At 36.9% G+C, this 15,174-nt stretch overlaps 1 long non-coding RNA gene across 1 annotated transcript in view; it reads right to left on the bottom strand.

Annotated features, from left to right (window-relative positions):
* LOC115302451 overlaps nucleotides 1-14,642 on the bottom strand; it is a 38,692-nt gene extending 24,050 nt beyond the window's left edge. The window contains exon 1 of the long non-coding RNA XR_003913475.1: nucleotides 14,424-14,642. This is a non-coding gene — a long non-coding RNA (uncharacterized LOC115302451). The remainder of the gene's footprint in view (nucleotides 1-14,423) is intronic.
* Nucleotides 14,643-15,174: the final 532 nt, after the last annotated feature.

Below are 15,174 nucleotides of genomic sequence, written 5' to 3'. Positions count from 1 at the left end.
TCTCAATTACAAGCAAATGTTTTCTCTGTGGAGACTCTTCTCCTTTCAGGGCATTATGTGAACCTCTTTTGTGGATTGAGAGAAAGGATCAGTGGTCAATAGGGAGCAGAGTGCTGTGTACAGTGGATTTTTGTATCCCTCCGTCTCCTACATAATGCGTTTTGTCAGGAGAACAGCCTGCCATCCTGAGCAGATTTGCTGAATTAAAGAGCACAGCAGGGATAGGAAACTTGTTGCTAGGTGACTGACCGCTGCTGCTTGGCTGGTCTGGGCCGAAGGTGACTCTCTGCTTTTCTTCCACTACTTAATCTTACCTTTTAATCTGCATCTATAATTAACTCTGTTAATGCCACACATCCATTTGTTTCTTTTTTACTGCACTTCAGGCAACTAATTTATCATTATTTTGTTTTTACACTCGAACAACAAACTATTTTTTCTCCATTAGCGTCATACGAAGTGAAACATTCTACAAGCAAAAAAGACGTAGACTCAGTAGATATTGTGTGTGATTACTCACTTCCTCTAAGGATTTTCAGAGATACTTTTTACTAATCTAAATAGAAAACACATCCTTGAGGAAACACTCCTGTTTTCCCTTATCTCTACTGATGACCATGCATAATTAATGGAAATGTTTTTGGTGACTTTAAATTCTTCTCAGTGGTGACACATATCAACAATTAAAAATTTCTTTCTTTCTCAAAGGTTTACATAACTATTTCAACTGAAACAGTGTGTTGCCTCCAATGTCTTTGCAGGATGTATTTTCTGTGGTCATTATCAGCCAGAGAGCCTGGACTTAGAAGCAGGACCTGGGAATGCAAAGAAGCGGGGACTCGGCAGAATTCATTCTGGTGAGTGGTGGCTATGTCCACTGTCTGGGGGATGCTATAGGAGATTCTGGCAGCAGCATCCAGAATTCAGCTTGGCTGATGTCAGTGGTTCAAGTGTGGTGTTGTATGCCGAGGGAGAATAAGGTGGTTTTAAGAAACCAAGTCTGTGGCATGATTTTCAGTACTGTTCCAAACCAGATGACCCCACACCTGGCTCTCTGACCCTCCTGGACACTCTGTGAGCTAAGATGCCCTGCCTGATATAGACTTTGGCTTGTATTTCTACACCCATCTAGGCATTCTGTTATAATAGTTAAAAGAGCTGACCTAGAGACAGGCTAACTGTCCGGGTTCAAATCCCAGGTCTACCATTTACAGATGGTGTGGCCTGAGGTAACTTAAGCTCTCTATGCTTTGGTTTTCTCATCTTTAAAATAGTGATAACAGTACTTTTTGATTTGGGTTATTATAGGATTGAATGAATTAAAGCAATTAGTGCTTATTAGCTATTATTATTATATTGATTACATAATAAAACAATGATTTAATTTTACATGTCTAAGACAAAACCGCATGTCCACAGTGAATAAAAATATTAAGACATGGAGATTAAATAATGCCTTCTAGGGTTTTCATAGCAGTTTAATCACATGATCTCTTAATTCTCAAACTCCTCTAGTTTCACAAATTCTCAATCTGTGTACAGAGACAGGTTCCAAAGAGAGTTTAAATGCACATTTTCCTTAAGAATGTATATTTTGTGTGTACTATAGGGCTATACTATAGTTCAGATTTTTAAAAGTGCTCAATCTGTCCCTTCTAAATTAAGAAAAGGCAGGTTATGGAAGCTTTTATGCCAGACATATTTGGAGAGCATTAGGCTGTAATTAGACTAACTGGGGCTAGTTGGAGGCTGTGATGGCTCTACTTCAGTGGTGCCTAAAAGCATCTTGTGCACAGAGAATTAGGAAGCCAGAATAAAGACCATTAGCATGTCATTTACTACATTTTCATTTAATCAATTTATACTCTTTAATGTGATGGCCTAGTTTGCATCCTTTATGCAGGTGTTAATTCTCTGCCTTTGACTCTCTTTAATACATGTCTATGAAATGTGGCTGCCTGCGTGTGTGGTGATGGAGATGAGATCAGATTATTGGGGAGAGCAGGCCCAGACCAGCACTCTCAATCATCACCAAACACAATGGGGCAGCTAGAAAACTTTTATTTCTGATATTTGAGAGTGAGCTAAAAGCTTCAGTCTCTTATGAAGTGTTCCTGAACCTACACAACACAATGAACTTGACTTTATTTCAGGATATTGCTTCCTCATCTTTCCTTTTGACCATCAATGATGAAAGTAATGTACATTAACAGTTTCAAGTAGTGGCTCTTCTGAGCACTCATATATGATCTCACTTATCTTAAAAATCTTCACAGATAATCCCATTTTTAAAATACTTTTTTTAAAGTTTATTTATGTTTAAGACAGAGAGAGTGGGTGGGAGCAGAGAGAGAGGGAGATAGAGAATCCAAAGCAGGCTCTGCACTGTCAGCACAAAGCCCGATGCAGGGTTCGAACCCACTAACTGATCTGAAGTTGGATGCTCAAGTGACTGAGCCACCCGGGTGCCCCCTAGATGATCTCATTTTATAAGTGAGAAAGCATAAGCCCAGTTGTTAGGTTATAGATTCAGTGAATCTATAGCAGAAATACAATAGCCACATTTTCCTTTATACCACGCTCCATGCTACTCCTCTGCTAGTCTTTACTGATTCAAAAATGGTGTAGGTAGAACAATAAGTTGTTTCTCTTCCTGTTTTACAGAAAAGCTAAAGGAAGATCATAATTGAATGTATATAATTGTTTCAAATTTTGACACTTTTATAAGATTCTCCCTCCAAAACAACAAAACTCTCTTTAAAACAGCAATCAACTTGAGTCTCCATAGCAAGTTTCTTAGTTTGCTAGATAAAGCATCTCTGGAAGCTGAAACTCCATGAGGGCAGGGATCATGTCCCCTGGGTTCACCACTACATCCCTAGCATTTAACAGTGCTCAGTACATAGCAGGTGTTCGCATATCTGTTGAACAGTAAGTTGGTGAATGAATGAATTACTTAAATATACTTAAAAGAAGAAGCTAGTGTCTACCATTCCCTGGAATTCATTTTTTCCCCAGTTTTCTTAAAGTGGTTAAAACCTAATCTTTAAAATGATTTGAACTTTAAATTTGATTTAATGTTCTCATTTTGATTCCTATTCTCCTTTTAATAAATTTTGACTTTTCAGTGGACTGTATAGAGACTCAGTCATTTAAAATCATGGAGTAAAATGAGTACAGCAATGGTATATCATTTTAACTTCTCTATATCCACAAAAAGATGGAAAAAATTAAAAAGGTAATTTTAGAGCCTTTTTATCCTTTGCCTTTTCCTGAGACGGGACTATAATTTTGAAATGTTTAAAATAAAACATTTTAGGGGGTATAGCTCAGGGGTAGAGCATCTGACCGCAAATAAAAAATTTTAGGGGCACCTGGGTGGCTCAGTTGATTAAATGTCCAATTCTTGTCTTCAGCTCAGGTCATATCTCCTGGCTCATGGGATCGGGCCCAATGTCCAGCTCCATGCTGGCCAGCCTAGAGCCTGCTTGGGATTCTCTCTCCTCTCTCTCTGCCCCTCCCCACCCCACTTGTGCTCTCTCTTTCAAAATAAATAAATAAACATTTAAAAATAATAAAAAATTTAGTCTTACTCTCTAATATTTAGGTAGTTGTGACAATTTAAAATGGATAAAAATCTCAAATTTAACATTTGAGCTTGAAAGTATGGGAATTATGTATCTTTTCCTTTTCAGTCTAATTAATTTTTTTAAGTTTATTTATCAATTTTGAGAGAGAGACAGCATGCATGGGCAAGGGGCAGAGAAAGATGAGAGAGTGAGAATCCCAAGGAGGTCCCATGTTGCCAGACAAAGCCCAATGCAGGGCTGGAACCCACAAAACCATGAGATCATGACCTCAACAGAAACCAAGAGCTAGATGCTTAACCGACTAAGCCATCCATGTGCCCTCAAGTCTAATGAATCTTTTAAGAATCATAATAAATATAATAAATAGTTATACTTATGTGCCAGGAGCCATTATTAAATCAGCTTGTCATTCTAATATAATTAAAAATTATCATCAAATAAAGTTCATTAATAAACTTTAATGTTTGATGGTCGATTATCTCTGATTTTGCAGTAGACAGTCTGTTTTTCATGGAGTGCTAAAAACTCAGCTAATAAGTTCTGCTAAATGACATAAATATGCATAATGAAAGCTATGCACTAGTAGGTTTATATTAATGTTCCTTTTGCATCTGTTAAAAACCTAACATTAATTATTAATTATTTTTCTACAATAATTCTTTGTAGTTTTTCAAATATTTATGAATATTTTTGTTTGGAACAAGCTTTCTATTTTGCTATTTTCCCCACATTTTGTGTCTATTTTCTATTAACTTAATTACATTAATGTGATTCCATGCCTAATAGGTAAAGATTGTTTAAATACAAATACTTCAATCAATAAGGAAGATGTTTTATAATGGTCTTCATTTTAAAAAGGAATAGATCTTATAATTAGATTAAGTCATCTTATAGTATGAATACTAGTCACTAGGATTTGGTGAAAATCAATATAATTTTAAAAGTACTTGAAAATCACTGAACAAATTAGATTAAGCAAATGGTATATCAACTCAAAAGAATACCTGCAGCATTAAGAGACCTTATGTAGCTTTTTTACAAATAGAATGATATGCCGACTTGTTCTATAGCCTTCAGTACATAATGCTGGCATCTAAACAAATCAAAGTTCAATTGCTCTTGCTAAAAATGTTTCTTTTGGAAACTTATTTTTAAAAGGTATAATTCTGTTTTCCTTCTGTTTGTGTAATGGTGTTTCACAGCCAAAAGATTTTACTAACTTTTCAAAAATTCTAATTCTTAGAAAACCTTGCATGCTGATCAATAGATTCAAATAAAGTAACTTTTAAAGTTTTCTTTGACTTACTCCTCAAAGTGCTGTGTGAAGTGTGTTAGACAAAGTATAGTGATAATGAAGCATCTATTGTGATATAAAACAGACTGTGGTCCTGTGTAGATAGTATAATTCATTCATTCTTTACCTTCCTCTCTCACAAATATTTATTCATGCCAGGTGTGTTGAATTCTGAGATTTCTTTCTAAATAGAAAGGAGCCTCTTCATATTTTTCCTGAGGATCTTTAAAAAATAAATTTATTGTTTTTATAGCACTTCTTTCAAAACATTTAAAAAAGTGATAATTCCATTTTTGGATACCATACATGTAATAATGAAATTCCTTGGCAGAGTATCAAGTTTTTAAACTTTTTTAAGTGAGAAAATAAATATTTAGAATGTGGAAGCAAATAACAATAAAGTACAGATATCTACTGCAAACACCACAAAACCTAGAAAACTTAATTTTTTAATTAATTTCCTGAAAAGTCTCTGTAATACATTTTACCCAGATTTTTATAGGAAATTAAAAAAATTTTCTTTCAAATTTCTTTCCAATACCAGCTATAAAAGATATATTTGCTCAGGCTCTGGGCTGACAGTTTAGAGCCTAGAGCCTGCTTCGAGTTCTGTGTCTCCCTCTCTCCCTGCTCCTCCCCTGCTCATGCTTTGTCCCTCTCATTCTCTCTCTCAAAAATAAACATTAAAAAAATTTTTTTAAAGATGTAGTTGTTGCTTGCATGTTTCTTATGGGCTTGTTACAAACACGGGAATCTGACAAATTCTATTTCAAGTAGTTACTATTAAAAAAAAGTTCCTTTCCATGCATTCCTCTGCATTGAGTATCTCACAACATGGCAGCTAACAATGCAAGAGGAAGTGTATGCAGGCAAGAGGGCAAGAGAGAGCACAGCAGCAAAAGAAAACAAGCTAGCAAGAAGCCAGTCTCTTATAACCTAACCACAGAAATGACATCCCTTCACTATTCAGTTGGAACGAATTCCTAGGACCCACCCACACTCCAGAGACAGTGATAACACAGGGTGTGAGTACCTGGTGGCATCATTCTCTGAGCTGTCTATCACAGCACCATAGGACAACTTCATATGGTACTGTGGACTCTGGCCTTATACCTTCCTGTCACGCTGCTGGCTAAGCAGGCTCAGTGGGCCATGAGAGCATATTGAAAGCCATTCCAACACTATTCTGAGATCTAACAATGCCTTAAATAGATATGCAAATAACTGCAAGCTACCTAAAGAGACTCCATTACACTCAAAAAAGATGTACCTCCTGTCATTTGTCCCTCCTCTGAATCCCCAAAATGCTACTGGCTACTCCACCAACTCATACAGGTGGCCTTAACTGATTACAGTTAAAATACCTTCATCTGACAACTTTTACAAAAGCATAACTATATGAACATATCAGAAGAGGTCCAAGAATTGCTTAAGTGTTAGTAGGTTTTCCATAAATCTGCCTCTGAATGGAAGCCATTATTATTGACTAGGTTGATATAGAAAAATAACATAAAGGAGGTAATGTAGAAATTACCTTGAAGACCAGAGTCCATCGCTCCCTTTAAGCCACTGAAAAACCACAGTGACTTCTTTAATTCCAGGTAGTTATATGAGTTTCAGGTATACAATATTCTGATTCAGTAATCCCATACACCACCTGGTGCTCATCACAAGTGCACTCCTTATTCTCCATCACCTATTCACCACCCACCCCCCAGCCCTCCCCTCTGGTAACCATCAGTTTGTTCTCTATAACAATTTGTTTCTTAATTTGTCTCTCTCTTTTTCCCCCTTCACTCATTTGTTTTGTTTCTGTTTTGATTTGAATGCAATCATATGGTATTTGTTTTCTATGATTTATTTCACTTTGCATTATACTCTCTAGCTCCATCCATGTTGTTGCAAGTGATAAGATTTCATTCTTGTTTACAATCTCTTCTGCATATAGCAGTTTATATTAAGTAGATGGTTAAGTTTGAACCCATTCTTTATTCCTCTCCTTCCCACATTTTTGGTATCTGTTGTCATATTTTACATCCTTTTATTCTGTGAGTTCCTTGACTGATTTTTTAGAGAAATATTCATTTTTACTGCTTTTGTGTTTCCTATCTTTTATACTGTCACTTTTGGTCTCTGCTTTCCACTCAAAGAGTCCTCTTTAATATTTCTTGCAGGGCTGATTTAGTGGTCATCAACTCCTTCAGCTTTTGTTTGTCTGGGAAATTCTTCACCTCTCCGTCTATTCTGAATGATAGCATTGCTGGATAGCGTGTTCTTGGCTGCAAATTTTTACCATTCAGCACTTTGTATGGATCATGCCACTCCCTTCTGACTTGCAAAATTTCTGTTGAAAAATCTCCTTATGGTTTTCCTTTTTAAGTTACTGTCATTTTTTTGTTTTGCTTCTTGAAAATATTTTTCTTTATCACTATATTTAGCCAGTTTAATTACAATATGTCTTGAAGTGGATCTGCTTTTGTTTTAATGGGAGTTCTCTGTGCCTCTTGGACCTGAATATCTGTTTTCTTCCCTCAGTCAGGGAAGTTTTCAGCTATTATTTCTTCAAATAAATTTTCTGTCTCTCCTTCTTCCTTTTCCCTTCCTCCCTCCTTTGCCTTCTGGGACTCCTATAATATGAATGTTATTACATCTCATGGAACCACTGAGTTCCCTAAGTCTATTATTGTTTTGCATAATTCTTTTTTCTCACTTTTGATCAGCTTGATTACTTTCCATTACACTGTCTTCTAGGTCACTAATTTGTTCCTCTGTTTCTTCCATCCTGCTGTTCTTTCCAACAAGCATGTCTGTCATTTCATTTATTGAACCCTTTATCCCTGTTATATTACTTCTTATTCTCTGTGTTAAGGGTCTCACTCATATCTCCCACTGTTTTCTCAAGTTCAGTGATTATCCTTATGATCATTACTTTAAATTCTCTATAAGGCATTTCACTTAATGTCTGTTTCACTTAGCTCTCTGGCCACGGCCTTGTCCTGTTCTTTGATTTGGGATCAATTTCTCTGTCTTCTCATTTTGTCTCTGTGCCTGTTTCTCTGTGTTAAGAAAGTTAAGTCTGTTTTGAGGGAAATGGCCTTATGAAGAAGAGGTCTTGTAGAGCCCTGCCATGTGGTGTTCCCTGTTCTCCAGACCCTGGTGCTTCTGGGAATGAATGGGATTGTGTGCTATGTGTGCTCTGCTCTTTTGTCCTGGCCACTTTATCCTTCAGGCCACTTTATCATTCAGAGGCTCTCTGCCTATTGTGGGCACTGTTTGGTCCCTGGCCTGAATATAGTGCATTCTACTAGATGTGCTCTAGTCTGTTTGTGAAATGAGGCTGTCACCACCACTGCTGGAAACAAGGCTCTGTGAAACTCCTGCATCAGGAGACACAGTGTGAGCAGAGGTCTGGGCCAGTCTTCTGGGGGAGGGAGACACTGTGCTGGAACTGGGGCAGTTGTGACCAGGAGAGATGGTTCTTCTGAAGTATTGGGGCATGGCTTGGTGTGAGCAGGCAAGCAGAGAGTATATGCACAGTGCTGGTTCCTGCAGGTAGCCCTGTGCTAATGCTGAGAGGCTGGAGAGGTAAATGGAACCTGCTAGTTCCTTTATTCCCAGAGGGGTCTCTTCATGAATGCTCTCTCTGGGATGCACTCTGAGATAAGTGTACCCCTATTGTGTGCCCCAGGTACTCTTCAGATTGCGGTTTCCAGGCTGTAAATCCATGGGTTGTTTGTCTGCATTCTATCCAAGATCATCCCCAATGCCCTCTGGGCTCTATCTCATCCTAGTCCGTTGACTTTTAAAACTCCATGCTTTAATTCCTGCTGGTTGCAAGAACTCACAAAATTCGGCCTCTCTTGCTTTTGAAGCCAATTGCTATGGGGATTCATTTTCCCCCTGTGTTCCCATGTGTGCTAGTCTGTCACCTGCCCTTCTCCATGATTGCAGCCCCCTCCCCACCTTAGGGGCTACGATCCATTTCTCTCTCAAATCACATCTCTGCACTTCCTACCTTCTTTGGTGTCGATTATTCTCTACCCTTAGTTGTGGAGTTTGTCTGCTAGTCTTCAGGTCAATTTCAGGGGTATTTAGGATGATTTGATAGTTATCTAGTTGTATTCATGGGAGGAGGCGAGTCTAGGGTCCTCCTGCTCTGCCACCATCTTCCAAATCACTGTGACTTTTAACTTAAGCAATCCAAACTCTTTTAAAAAGCTAAAGAAGGGGCTCCTGGGTAGCTCAGTCAGCTGAGCATCCAACTTTGGCTCAGGTTATGATCTCACGGTTTGTATGTTCGATACCTGCATGGGGCTCTTTTCTGACTGCTATCTCAGAGCCTAGAGCCTGCTTCGGATTCTTTGACTCCCTCTCTCTCTGTCCCTCCCCCATCACGCTCTGCCTCTCTCTGTCTCTCAAACATAAATAAATGTAAAAAAAAATTTTTTTAATGATAAAGTTTGGAGAAATATTTCTAAGATGCTTCTTCTTTTTTAATACTTTAATATAGTATATATGGTTTTGTGTTATATTAATATGATTCTCAGCTGACCAATTTAACCATTAAATTTTGAGAGAACAGCAACACAATAATGGTAGGATACTACTTTCAATAAAAAATAGAACAACCAGACAGAAGATAGAGACTACTGAACCTAACAGACATATACAGAACACTCCACCCAACAACAGCAGAATATATAGTTTTCTCAAGTGCACATGGGACATTCTCCAGGACAGACCACATTTTAAGCCAAAAATTGCTTTTAACAAATCAAGAAGACTGAAATCATATAAAGTTTCTTTTTCAATCCCAATGGGATAAAACTACAAATAGATAACAGAAGGAAAACTGAGAAATTCACACATATGTAGAAATTAAACAACAAACTCTTAAACAATCAGTGGGTCAAAGAAGAAGTGACAAGGAAATTAGAACACCTTGACACAAATGCAAACAAAAACACAGCACAAAACTTACAGAATTCAGCAATAGCTGGGCTAAGAGGGAAGTTAGCTGAAAACACCTACTTTAAGAAAGGAAAAAGATTTCAAATCAACAACATAACTTTACAATTCAAGAAACTAGGAAAAAAACAAACTAAACCCAAAGCTAGCAGTATGAAAGAAATAGTAAAGATTAGAGCAGAGATCAATGAAATAGATAATACAGAAACAGAAAAAAAATGAAACTAAGAATTGGTTTCTTTTTTTTAATGTTTTTTTTTTTATTTATTTTTGAGAGACAGAGAGAGGCAGCACAAGCAGGGGAGGATTGGAGAGAGAGGGAGACACAGAATCTGAAGCAGGCTCCAGGCTCTGAGCTAGATATCAGCACAGAGTCCAACGCGGGGCTCGAACCCACAAATTGCGAGATCATGACCTGAGCCAAAGCTGGATGCTTAACTGACTGAGCCACCCAGGCGCCCCAAGAATTGGTTTCTTGAAAAGATAATTGACCAGCCCTTAGTTAGATTAACTAAGAAAAAAAGAGAAGATTCAAATGACTAAAACTAAAAACAAAGGAGACATTACCAATGCAACAGAAAATTTTTAAAAAAGACTATAAGAGAATACTATGTATAATTGTCTGCTAACAAATTGAATAACCCAGAAGAAATGGATAAATTCCTACAAACTCACAATCTACCAAATCTGAATCATGAAGAAATAGAAAAATAGACCAATAACTGGTAAGAAGATTGTATTCATAATCAAAAACCTCTCAAAGTCCAAAAACAGATGGTTTACTGAAGAAAAGGGAACACTTTCAAACTCATTTTATAAGGCCAGCATTACTCTGATACCTTTTCACCACAAGAAAAGAAAACTACATGCCAATACCCCTGGCAAATATTGATGCAAAAATGTTCACCTAAATACTAGCACTTTGAATTCAGTAGCACATTAAAAGGATTATATACTATGACCAAATGGGATTTATTCATGGAATGCAAGGATGGTACAATATACGCAAATCAATAAATGTGATACACCACACTAATAGAATGAAGGACAAAAACCACATGATTATTACAACTGATCCAGAAAAGGCATTAAATAAAATTCTGTGCTCTTTCCTGATAAAAACACTCACCAAACTAGATGTAGAAAGAAATTACTTCAACATAATAAAATTGATATCTGAAAACCATTAACATCAATTTAACAATTAACATCAATTTGAATGGTGAAAAACTCAAAGCTTTTCCTCTAAAATCAGTAATAAAGTAAGGAGGCCTGCTCTTGCCATTTCTATTCAACAAAGCACTGGAATTCTTAGCCAGAGAAATTAGGCGAAATAAAAGATATCAAAATCGGAAAGGAAGAAGCAGAGTTATCTGTTTGTAGATGACATGAATTTATATATAGAAAATTTTATAGATTCAACAAAAAAACTGTCAGAATAAAAGAACTCAGCAAAATGGCAGATATAAAATCAATACACAAAAATCAGTTGTTTTCTACATACTGAGAATGAATAATCCAAAAAGAAGATTTGAAAAAGAATTTCATTTACAACAGCATCAAAAAGAATAAAACATTTAGAAATATGCCTAACTAATAAGGTGAAAGACTTGTATACTGAAAGTTACAAGTGATTAATGGAAAAAATAAAAACACATTTAAATGGAAAAATACCTTGTGTTCATAGATTAGAAGACAATATTGTTAAAATACCCATATTACCCAAAGCAATCTACAGATTCAACTCACTCCCCAACAAAATCCCAAGGGCATTTCTTGCAAAAATAGATTAAGTTCATCCTAAAATTCATATGGAAGCTCAAGGGACCCTTAATAGCCAAAAGAATTTTGAAAAATAATATTGGGGGACTCACACTTTCTGATTTTAAAACATATTACAAAGCTACCATATTCAAAAGAGTGTGGTACTGATCAAGATATACAAATAAACCAATGGAACAGAGAATCCAGAAATAAACTCATGTATATGGTTAAATGATCTTTGACAAAGTGTCTAGACTACTCAATGAAGAAAGAATAGTTTCTTCAAAAAGTGGTGCTGGGAAAACTGGATATCCCCTGCAAAATAATGATGCTGGACTGTTATACCATATATAAAAAATTAACTCAAAAAGAATTAAAGACCTAAATGTAAGACTCAAAACAATAAAACTCCTAGAAGAAAACCTAAAGGAAAAGCTTCATGACAATGGATTTCTTGGATATGACACCAAAAGCACAGACAACAAAAGGAAAATTAGACCAGTGGGTCTACATCTAACTTAATAACTTTTGTATCTAAGGACATAATCAACAAAGTAAAATGGCAACCAGTGGAATGGGAGAAAATATTTTCAAATCACATATCTGATAAGGGGTTAATATCTGAAATATATGAAGCACTTCTATAACTCACCAACAACAAAAATCAAATAACCCAACTTAAAAATGGGCAAAGGGACCATACTTCTGATTGAGTATTTGGACTGGATAGCCTAAAGGACAATTTATATTCATTGAGAATACATACAAGTATCCAGTAAAACAACTATATTTCTTTTGGGACACCTGAGTGGCTCAGTCAGTTGAGGGTTCAACTTCAGCTCAGGTCATGATCTCATGGTTTGTGGTTCAAACCCTGCATCGCATTGGGCTCTCTGCTCTCAGTGCACAGCCTGCTTTAGATCCTCTGTTCCCTGCTCTCTCTGCCCCTTCCCCACTTGCACTTGCACTTACTCTCCCTCAAAAATTAAAAACATATAAAAAAGCAACTATATTCATTTCATTGTTTCTTGTTACTTTCTTCTTAAGGAAAATTCTATTCTTAGGAGTTAGAAAGAGAAGGGTTGTGGGAAGCGGCAAAGATTTCAGCTGCTTGGCGGTTTGCTAGCCGGATTTGTCACTCCCTGAGGGAAGTTGCAAAATAGGCAGGGGAGCACCACTCCCTGTCAGAGGAGAAGCCAGAAGATCAAAGATCAACCGCCTGCAGGCAGGGTAGTATCAGCCCCTCAGGCGCTGTGCTAAAACACTTTAGTCTGGTTCCTCTTTTACGCCAGTCTTAATCCCTTAACCCTGTTTCCTAGCAACCGACCTAGGTCAGCTGCCTTGTTTTCCCGCCTTGAAACCTTTATAAGATACGGGGTTTTCTGAATAAAGAAGAAGAGGCTTGATGGAAACCGTGTGTTGTGACTTCACTCTCTGTGCGTCCCCCTTCCTGCCCTTTCTCTCCCTCTCTCAGGAAAAGAACCCGCGACAATTCTCCGCCCTGCCGGTCGGGGCGGAGGAAACAGGTACCGCAGAACGCCGGGGACGAGTGCACCGGGACCTGGCATCGGTTAAGACAAAGGGTATTTATTTTCTTGAATGTTGTACACACAGCGTAAACCAAGAAAGATAGTACTGAGAAAAGATTTAGTGTATGTTATTCAAATGTGCTCCAGGACTGCCTGGATGGTTCAGTCAGTTAAGCATATGACATTTGATTTCAGCTCAGGTCATGATCCCAGGGCTGTGGCATCAAGCCCCTTGTCAGGCTCCATGCTGAGCACAGAGTCTGCTTAAGATTCTCTCTCTCTACCTCTGCCCCTCTCTCCTTCCTGAACTCCCTCTCTCTCTCTCAAAAAAAAAAAAGTGCTCCAAAGTGAAAATTAATAAAGCAGTGCTTAAAAAAAAGGAATGTTTAAACATATTAGTTACCCTAATATATTATTTACCTTAATTATCTCATTTGTCAGTACTGAAAAAAAGATATATATATCCTCTTAAGTTTCTCTAACACTGGAATTTGCCATCAAAGCCAGAGGTAATTGCCTCCTACTGAGTGCACATTAGCGCAGTCTAGAAACAGCTATTAAAATACATATACCCCAGTTCTGCCAAAATGGAGTATTTTTATTCCTCCCACGACCTTCTCCTTACAACTAAAAAAAATCCTGGGCATACACAACAAAGAAAGAGAGGAAGACTGAAAGAAAGTGAACGGCCTACAGACCTCAGGGTCTGAGGATCAACATAGTGATTAGTTCCAGAGTTTCCTTGTTTCCTCCCATATATCCTGGACAAAGCACTGCAGAAGCCTCCTAACTGAAACCACTAATAGGAAAAAGCAAAAAACAAAACAAAACAAAACAAAAAACTACCAAGAAAAATCTGTTTTGCCAAAGACTGAATAGTCTAATAGCAGAAAAGCTTTGGGCAATACTTATTGTACCCCAGCCAAACACCAATGGAAAAGTTCCACTCCTCCTAAAAATGTGCAAACAGACCACAGGCAAGTAAGTAAAGGCAAACAGAAGAAACAAACAGAAAACAATAAAACAATTGACTTAACCTTTAACTTATCAGTTATTACCTTAAATGTAAATAGTTTAAATATGCCAATTAAAGGAGACTGACAGAGTGGCTGAGAAAACATCATGCAAAAACATGATGTACGTAATAAATTTAAATTTAACAGTTAAGTTAAAAGTAAAATAGAGATCAAGTGACATCAAAATGACAGAACAGGAAGCCCCAGCCCTCATTCGCATCTCCCCACCAACATAGATTTAACAACATAAATTACAAAATACCTTTATGAGAAGTCCAGAATTCATCTAAGAAGTTGCAGTACCCCATGTAAATAAAAAATCCAAGATCAGCTGCACTAAAACAGGTAAGAAGAGCAATTTCACTTTTTCTGCATTAGTCCCACGAATCTGGCACAGCTCATCACTGAGAAAGATTGTGACTCCTTCTTGGGTTAAGGGAAGAAGAGAGGGTGAGGTGGACATCCAACACCTCAACCCTTTCAGTCCTGCAAATCAATTAATATGATATACTACATCAATAGAATGAAGAATAAAAATCACATGATCATCTCAACAGACGCAGAAAAAGCATTTGACAAAATTCAACACCCTTTCATGATAAAAACTCTCAACATACTAGGTACAGAAGGAATTTATCTCAACACAACAAAGTCTATATATGACAAGCTCATAGCAATTTTGAACATTTTATCTTGATTTGTTCAGTTTTTTTTAAGGAATTTTCTTTTTATTTAGCATCGAAATACTGTAATACATTTAAGTTTCCATTTGTTGAAATTTTATAACAAAGTACTCTTTTGCAAACCTGAAAAATATAGAAAATTATTAATAGCCCTTACTGGTAATTAATATTTTGGATTAAAAGAACTTTTACAGGAATGGTACCTAATTATGTGTTCTGCAAAGCACCTATCATTTTATGTTCTTTTTTTAAAATTCTGAACTTAATATATTTGTATTTGAATGTATAAGTCAAGTAAATTGAACATGCACAAAAGTCTTTACTAAGAAA

The sequence above is a fragment of the Suricata suricatta genome, chromosome 9 (assembly GCF_006229205.1).
Source record: "Suricata suricatta isolate VVHF042 chromosome 9, meerkat_22Aug2017_6uvM2_HiC, whole genome shotgun sequence".
Classification (NCBI taxonomy): domain Eukaryota; kingdom Metazoa; phylum Chordata; class Mammalia; order Carnivora; family Herpestidae; genus Suricata; species Suricata suricatta.
This window is presented reverse-complemented; position numbering and strand designations above follow the sequence as displayed.